The 9,384-nt window shown below is 38.2% G+C and overlaps 2 long non-coding RNA genes across 2 annotated transcripts; both read right to left on the reverse strand.

The window, feature by feature from the left end:
• Window positions 1–1,459: 1,459 nt before the first annotated feature.
• On the reverse strand, window positions 1,460–3,932 carry LOC110704015. The gene is made up of 4 exons (XR_002507844.1): window positions 3,848–3,932; window positions 2,391–2,528; window positions 1,741–1,907; window positions 1,460–1,639 (listed from the first exon to the last, which is right to left on the reverse strand). It is a non-coding gene; the product is annotated as an uncharacterized LOC110704015 (long non-coding RNA).
• Window positions 3,933–4,469: 537 nt separating this feature from the next.
• On the reverse strand, window positions 4,470–5,439 carry LOC110704016. The gene is made up of 2 exons (XR_002507845.1): window positions 4,720–5,439; window positions 4,470–4,627 (listed from the first exon to the last, which is right to left on the reverse strand). It is a non-coding gene; the product is annotated as an uncharacterized LOC110704016 (long non-coding RNA).
• Between the last annotated feature and the right edge of the window lie 3,945 nt (window positions 5,440–9,384).

Here is a 9,384-nt window from a genome sequence, read left to right on the forward strand (position 1 = left end):
AAACAGGGCACCAAATCCACACAACACACTCAAACATTTATTAGTCACTTGCACCAAAAGATGTTGTCACTAAGGATAATCAAGTAGAATCATTTCATTTAACTCTAACAACAATTTGCACCAAATTCAGTCATTTAAAATTCAGGCAAAGCATAAAATCAGTCGTCAAATACCAAAAAGAACATTTCAGCCCTGAAGTCGATCAATGAAAGGAATGGTGTCCTTCAAACAAGTGTACTATTTTGATAGTGGGTATAGAATTATTAGAAAGCTAATATATTCAGTAAGTTCAAGTAATCGGAATGCCTAGGTGGAGGCCGCTTCTAATTAGTAATTTTAATGCATACTTAATATTATAGCTTAATCTTGACTGAACCCTTCGGGTCACACCCAAGCAATGAACGAACCGACACGACGAAATAATTTGGAAGAAATTAATGAGTCGCCCGAGTAATAAATATTTAGACGTCGGAAATTCGAGCTAAGAGCGTCAAAACCGAGCATCGGAAGTCGAGTCAAAAATAATAAAAGATGAGACGGCAATATCGTAATAAATCAACAATGACCAAAATATCCCTAGCATCGGAACCCCGAGTGCTAGGGGATTAGCCAAGCTAGCAGCCCGCATCAAGTGCGAGGCTTGCTAGCAAGCTGCTGCCAGCAGCCCGCACTTTTTGCGTGCCATGCTGGCGCACTGCATCTAGCATCCCTAGCATCTAGCAGCAGCCCTCGGCTGCAGCAGCCCGCACGCATGAGCGTGGGCGTGCTGACCGAGAGAGCTAGCAGCAGAAGCCCGCACTTTAGTGTGGGGCTAGCTAGGTCCGTGAGCAATAGGGAAGAATGTGAGGAGCTTTAAGTGTGAGGGACATGTGGCACAAGAAGAGGAAGAGAGTGGGGAGCAAGTTTGCCCCCCCCCCCCTCCAAGTGGTTCTCACTTCCCTTCACATGTATTGATGACACTTGTTGTAGTTTGCTTATTTATTTTATTTTAACTTTAAAATAAAATGTGGAATTCTCATAGTCCCACAATGATGGGAGAGAATTTCATACTCTCATCATTCCCTATAAATACCCAAGTTGGGATTTTGGGAATGATGCTTGAGTAGGAGTTTAATAGGGCATTGCCATTGCAAAAACCCTTGAACTCACATAATACTCGGGTTTTGGTCGGGCATTGCTAACCCCGAGGCAACGGACCTTAAAGTCGGTAGTCGTTTTGCGGGTGGATCTCCGTTGGAGGCCTTCGTGTTTTCAGGGCTAGCTTTCAAGTAAGAGCCCAATCGGTCGGGCGAAGCACGCGACAAAGGTATATTTCCTATTTTTCCCTTTATGATTATTTTATGTATTAGTGATATTAATTATTGCGAGCGTGATCCTTGGCTCGGGTTTTTTTTTCGCAGTGAGTAGGACTCACCAAACCCCAACAATCAAATCCGCATAAAATCAATCAATACACATCTTAAGGAGTAAGGGATAGTTCAGGCTTATTTAATAGAGAAGGGAGGGATTCAACAAGTCAAAAATTTGATTGTTTAGAACATACATAATGAACAAATTCAAAAGCAGAAATCATGGCTTGAATATTTCCAGTACATTCGACACTTCTGTCCACGCCTCCATAAGTCATCTCAGCAATTATCTGATGAAAGAATCATAAAAACATGAATTAGTAAATCACAGTCGCAATAAGGTCATGTTATGTAGTCATTTAGGATCCAGAGTATGGAGTAAAAATCATACCCTTTTCAACTGGTTTATCATGATCTTTTGGGTTCACATATCAATCACACCGAACTCCTCGATGGCAAGGCAGCTATAGCAGCAGCCTTGGCAGGATAGCAGAAGCTGCAACATTGCCAGGTTAGCTTCACTAGTCCCTCATTCCTAGTAGAATTCCATTATACAACCTACATTTAAAATTGAATGTAGAATTCCATTATACAACCTACATAGCCAATACGATGGTTATAGTCTTTTGCATAATCTTACGCAATTATCTGCAGACTTCTTAGGGGTATAGTCAGAGCACCAAATTTATAACATACGGAAAATGAAGTCATTATAAACTACTAATAATAAAACAACATTTATCATTCATCTTCATGCATATCACATCCCTCCACGACTTCATCCATTCTTGTCCATATATTCAAGTGGCTAATATTTCAAGGAATAAAAAATCCTAAACTGAGTTTACTGTGTCTTTACAAGTCCTAGTTTAACCTCATTTTCATTATTCTGCATTTACCTTAATTATTACAAGGCCTAATCTAATCTGGTAGTAGAGCTAGAAATTATTATACAACAAGAACTTCAATAATCATAAAAAAAATTGTATAGTTACAAGCAGGAAAGAAATATGAAAGAAACAGATGATATAAGAAGCTTACATATTGTGGAATAGTGTTAAGCCAAGAGTGGGAAAATTATCAAACCCACATGAATCACCAATACCGCTGAAAAACCACTTAAAGCAGCTCCAGATTAGACTAATGCTTAAATACTTCCCAAGACATTTCACTTGTTTCCTGCAAATGAAGAAAGTATACAAATTAAAAGAAAGGAACAAATGAACTCATATATGAGAATAAAAGGCCAATATCCCTTTTTCAAAAAAGATATATGGTATTTTTTGGCGCACAAAATACTATATTATCTAGCACCATGGAGTTTAAACAACATCATACTGCAACTTCAATTACAGCTTTAAATTCATGGTTTCATATGCAAATTGCCATAGATAAGATAGGATAGGAATTTAACTTACAATATTCCTAGCCTTCCGGTGTCTTTGGAAAGAAAGAGGTGACCAAGTATATACTTGTGAAATGTTTTTTTTTTTTTTTTTTTTTTTTACAGACCTAGCAACATGGATTTTGGAAGCTTCCATTGGACAATTCTTAGTTAAGGGTTCCTATTTCATTCTTATAAATCATATTTGTGCCAGTAATTGGTTAATTGCTCAAATCATCATGTCCAATACCATAAAAGAATCAACCGTATTAATTTGGAATGGCATAATCAGATGTTGATCAGATTATAATTAAAAACAGATCTAAGATCATACACACTTGTCTAACAACCTTGTTATATGAGATATATCAAAAAGTACCTATTTCATACACCAAAATGTCATTAAAAGTTTAGCACTTTCATTAACCCAACAAAAAAGAATTGTGCAGTCATATTACTACAAGAGCAGAATATAACTGAATCCTATAAATTTGGCATTAGTATAAATAAGTTTATGTTAGCTTCATCTAGATAGAACACAAATTCATTGGAGTTTTCATTTACAATTAATGGTCTTTATAAATTATAACTTTGTCCTTAACCCACCCTAAACCCACCTGATCCACCACTTTAACCCACCCTAACCCTAACTCGAACCCACCTTAACCAACTAAATTCATACAGAACAATGGAACAACTCCTCATTTATCTTAATTATCATTCAGAAAACAGATGATTTCATACTTCATACACAATCAAGAATATTTCTTTACTAAATTCAATAACAATGCAATTATTCTACCAAATAAAACATAACATATATTCCACAAAACTTCAAATTAAGATCAAATTGTACTGGCTAAAATGATAATTTCTGCGTAAAATTGGCAGAAACTAAAGCAAGTCAAGTAATTAAGATCAAATTTGACACTATCAAATCAATAATTACAAAAAAAATAAAAATAAAAATTGTAAATTATCATATAATAAGCTGGAAACAAGATAAAATTCAACATTTTACAACATTGCAGTATCAAATTTGAGAAATTAACAAGCCCAAACAAAATAATAATATAAAGAAATTAAAACAGAAGTGAGAAACAAAAAAACGTACCGGATTTTGATGGGACTAATTTTGCCGGCGGCGAGTGATGCCGGTGATAAGATCTTGGCCGAATTTTGCAAATGATTTTATATTAGAGCATTCCCAACAGTGAGGGAAAAACTCCTCACGAGGAGAAATAAGGGTTGAAAAAGAAAAAAAATGCTTCACACTAGTGAGGAGTTTTAATTCTCCTCATGAGGAGAACAAGAACCTCTCAAGTCTTGAGGAGTTCTGGAAATGAATAGTGCAGCAACGGGACCCACTAAAAAATGCTAAAAGTAATTTTATAACGGCTATAAATCATATTTAATTTTTTTTTTTTAAAAAAAAAGTTTACCCATGATCATAATTTTTTTTTCTCTATAAATAGACATCCATTTCCATATATTTTGACATATTTTCAAAAACAAAAAAAATATCCTATATTCATTAATCACTCAATTAAATTTAAAACGTAATTAACTAAACTAAAAATAAAAACTTATGAATTTAATTACATTTTAATTGTATTGGAAAGTTAAATATGTAGTATAAATATTATTAAAAAATGAAGAGAAAATAAAAAAGGTGATGTGTATTATGATGGGGTATAGTAAATAGTGGAGGATAAAGTGATGAGGAGTTTTTTTTTTTTAAGCATTGATGTAGTAAAAAAAACCTCTCATGAGAGGAATTGGATGAAAAGAGAGAGAAAGTGGGTAGAGAGAGATTGAGAGGTTTTTTTTCTCCTCACTGCTGATAATGGTCTTATCGACAACCGAAGCAACTGGGTCCATTTGGACCCTAACCCTAGGATTTGAAGAGTGGATCGTGAGTAAAAATGGAGTAATTTTTCGAACAATATTACATAAGTTAAACCCAAAAAAATCAAGGCATTTAACTTGAATAATTGGACCAAATGCAAACTTGAAGAACCCAGAAACCCTATCATCAAATTTCTGATTTTTGAATCGATAATTGATTCAAGTTTGTTGTGGTTGTAGTAGTTGGTTCAAATTGACGACGGCGGCAACGGTGGTTGTGGCCAATCGATGCTTGCATGGTTCGAATAGGCGGCGGCGTTGGTGGTTGTGCAAGGGTAAATGAAAGAGAGAAATAGAGAGCTAAGACGAGAGTGAATGCGAGGTGGGATGGATAGATAGACAGAGAGCTGAGAGGAGAGTGCGCCGTCGAGGTGAAATGGACGACGGCACGTTGGAGAGAGGAAAGAGAGAGAGAAGAGGGAGATCTAAATGAGGAGGGTGGAGAAAGAAAAGAGAGATTGAAGGTCGAGGGTCAGGAAAGAGAAAGAGAACGCGGAAAGAGACAGAAAATAGAGGGGCGTTTTTTGGATTTTTTTTTTAAACTTTTGCCACCGGTTCAAAACCGGTGGGATTAATCTTTTCCCCACCGATTCGGTTTGAATCGGGGGTAATAATCTTCCCTCAAAATTTCACCCAATTTTTCCCTTATTTTTCCCACCGATTTTTAAAAACCGGTGGCCATTGATCGGTGTCAATGACCTTTTATCTACTATTGGAACAAGGATAAATTTCTGGTGTATGGTGGTTTGGAGGAATTAGTTGTTAAAGGTTATACCGACGCAAGCTCCCAGAAAGACATAAACGATTTCAAATTGCAATGTCGATATGTGTTTTGTCTAAATGGAGAAGCGTTTAGTTGTAAGAGTGTCAAGCAGAGCACAACTGCAGATTCTACAAATAAAGCCGAATACTTGGCAACTGTTGAAGCAGCTAAGCAGGTTGTTTGGATTCGTAAGTTCGTTGGTGAACTTGATGTTGTACCCTTCATCAAGGGTCCAATAGCCCTCTATTGTGACAACAATGGAGCTATTTCTCAGCCTGAGAGCCAAGGGAACATCTGAAGGTCAAACATGTCAAGCGGCGGTTTCACATGATTCGAGAATGGAAATCAGAAAGTGAAATCAGAATTTGTAAAGTTGGAACATATGACAATGTAGTCGATCCACTTACTAAAACTTTGCCTCAAGTGAAGCATAACAAGCACGTTGAGGTAGTGGGAATCAGGGACATTGGAGAATGGCTTTGATTTCTTTGTTTAGTGTTTTAGTTAATTTTTAAACATTTTACTGTAAGGCATGAAGAAAAATCATTCAGGTTTTGGATTAATTTAAAATTACATGCAATTTTATCACTCTATTTTCTGTTTAATTATGGTTTAGGATTAAATAATGAGTCCATTCGTTTATGAGAATATTCAAAATAGGGTATCAAGACCAATCTTGATAAGGAAACACATATTAAGTGAACGTTGAATATTATAATTGAAAATTATCCCAAATCTAGGTCATTTAACAATGGAATTTTAATGACCACTTGAGATTAGTGTGTAGTTTGATTTATAGCACCGTTTATTGTGCTACAAGAACATGATTGTCATAAATCATTTGCACAGGTATAGGTTTGGAACCATATTGGATCGACCTATGAGAATACTTTAGGATTTTAAAAAAAAACGTCATAAGTATACTTCTCATTATGGCTATCGGAACCTAGTTACTCGACCATGAGTATTGTGAGTTCTCTTGTTTGAGTACTAGTCCGCTTTGATGTTGTCAAACGTCTGCCATAATAGGGGATTATAACAGCAATACTTGGGCGGCTAGGTCCTCTCAGTAAAAGAAGCTACATTACAAGACTGGGAATGTCCCCCTTATTAAAAATAGGGAAGATGTATTTGTTGTTTACAGGGCCTCTCACAGAGCAAGATTGTAAAATGCATGGCCGTGCTCGGATGAATTGTAGAAATCATCTGTTTATTAACAGTCAAACTCGGGAATCGAGAAACACTTTTGGACATAACAAGGATGACGAATAAATCTTACCTTATAGTTCATGAAGAGACATTAAGTGACATAGGAAAAAGGATATACACTAAATGCACACTTGTCCAGAAGGATAAGTGGGAGATTGAAAGGAATTGTGTCCTTCGAACAAGTGTATTATTCCGATAGAGGGTTCGAAATTATTAGAAAGCTAATTATTCAGTGAGGTCAAGTGATCGGAATACCTGGCGGGAGGCTGCTTCCGATAAGTAATATTAATGAATAATTAATATTACAGTTTAATCTTAATTGAACCCTTTGGGCCACACACCCTAGCAACTAGCGAACCAAAGCGACGAATTAATTCAGAAGGAATTAATGAGTCGCCCGAGTAATTAATATTTAGACGTCGGAAATTCGAGGTTAGAGCGTCAAAACCGAGCGTCGAAAGTCGTATTGAAAATAATAAAATGACGAGATGAGACAAACTAATAAATCAACAATTATTGTAATGCCCCTAACATCATAAAACCCCGAGCAAACCGAATGCTAGGGGCATATGGCCTAGCATGATGATTAGCATGCGCACTAAGACGAGCTTTGGCTGGCTAGTGCATGCTAGCGCACCCATGCTAGCATGGCTGGGAGCGCAGCCATGTGCGTGCATTGGCTAGCAAGCCAAGCTACAGCATCCAGCCGCAAGGGCCAGCAAGCTAGGCGCGCCAGCCCGTAGCAGCATGGCTGCGTGTTGCTGGCCTTGCGTGCAGTTGGGCCTCGGCCAAGCAGCCTGCACGCAAGTGCGAGGCCTGCTGGCTGAGTGTATGGCAGAAACATAGCAGCCCACGCTTGTGAGGCTTGGTGCTTAATTGTGGGTGCCAAGTGGCGCAAAGCTAGAGGGGGTGTGAGGGGTGAGTTAAACGGTTTTTAGGAGAAGAGTGGGTAGCAAGTTTGGTCCGCCCCTCCTCAAAATGGTCCTCACCTAACTCCTCATGTGATCTTAACACTTGTTGATTTATTAGTAGTTTGCTTATTTATTTTATTTTAGATTTAAAATAAAATGAATAAATCAAAATCTCCCACATAAAAAGATGATCTGAATATTGAGAGCCTTTGCCTATAAATACCAACCTAGGTAATTGAGAATTCTTCACTTGAGTAAGTGTTGAAAAAGGCATCACATTGTGAAAACCTTTGAACACTAATTACTCGGGTTTTGAGGTCGAGCCTTGTTAACTCCAAGACAATAGACCGAGTTCGGTGGTCGCGTTGCGGGTGGATTTCGAAGGAGGTTGTCGTGTGAGCGGGACTTGAAGGCTTTCAAGTAAGAGCTCGTTTTGGTGAGCGAAGCATGCTACAAAGGTAATAATTAATTAATTAGTCTTGTGTTTAGGTTAATTATGTTTATGGTTTTAATTATTGTGAGTTTTGTTTGGGGGTCGGGTTTCCTTCCGCGGTGGGTCGGACTCACTGAAACCCAAAAACAATGGTAATGATCATAATTTAATACCAATAAAGGATTATTAGAGTTCTTCATTGTTACCAATAACCCAAAAACAATGGTAATGATCACAATTTAATACTTATGGATGATTAATATAGTCTTCATTAATCAGATTGGGAGGAATGTAAAGGCGTATATTGATGACATGAGAGTCAAATCCAAGCTAAAGACGGATCACCTTGCTGATCTCCGAGAAACCTGCACCTCACTTAGGCGGCATAAGGTCATGTTAAATCGCAAAAAGTGTGTTTTTGGTGTTGAGCCTGGGAAGTTTCTCCGATTTTTTATTGATCAAAGGGGGATAGAGGCTAACCCCAAGAAGATATAGGCGCTGATTGACATGAAGTCACCCTGCACTGTCAAGGAAGCCCAGAGGCTTACCGGTTGTCTGGGTGCGCTTGGGAGATTCCTTAGCCGGTCAGGTGACAAATGCCTTTACTTCTTCCAGGCAATCAGGAAGAAGACTAGATTTGAACGAGGAGATGATGGTGGGGAGGCCTTTCAAAAATTAAAAGAGCATTTACACTCCTTGCCAAGGCTTGTTAACCCTTTTCCATGTGTTGTTCTCCTTGCTGAGAGAGACGCCAATCAGCTTCTGATCTATTTCATTAGCCATGTGCTCAGGAATGTCGAACTCCGGTACCCCATGGTTGATAATTTTTGTCTTGCGCTTTACATGGCTGTTAAGAAGTTGAAACCACACTTCTTAGCACATTCGGTGGTGATCTACACAGATCAGCGCCTCAAGCGGCCAATGACAACTATGGACTCATCCGGCAGAATATTCAAGTTGGCTATTGAAATGCAAAGTCTTGAAATCACCTATGAACCAAGAAAGGCAGTGAAGAATCAGGCGTTTGCCGAATTCATTGTCCAAATAACAATGTCGGTTGCTTCGGATAACCTTGATCAGGTTTGGAAGGTGCATGTAGACGGGAGCTCTACTATGAACGGTTTTGGTGCAGGCATAATCTATGAATACCTTGAAAGGGACAGATATGAGTATGCACTACGGTTCAAGTTCCAGACCTCAAACAATGTGGCAGAATATGAAACCCTATTAGTCGGTATCCGCATGTGTAAGGCGGCAGGGTGCAACAAAAATTGACGCCTGCTCAGACTCTTAGTTGGTCGTTAGCTAATACCATGGTGAGTATGAAGCCACCCATTCAGCTATGATCAATTATCTTAGGCCGTTAAGGCTGAAGCGGGGGCACTTGAACAATTTCATCTAAATTAAGTGCCTCGATTGCAAAACAA

This window comes from Chenopodium quinoa, unplaced genomic scaffold (genome assembly GCF_001683475.1).
Source record: "Chenopodium quinoa cultivar QQ74 unplaced genomic scaffold, ASM168347v1, whole genome shotgun sequence".
NCBI classification, from domain to species: domain Eukaryota; kingdom Viridiplantae; phylum Streptophyta; class Magnoliopsida; order Caryophyllales; family Amaranthaceae; genus Chenopodium; species Chenopodium quinoa.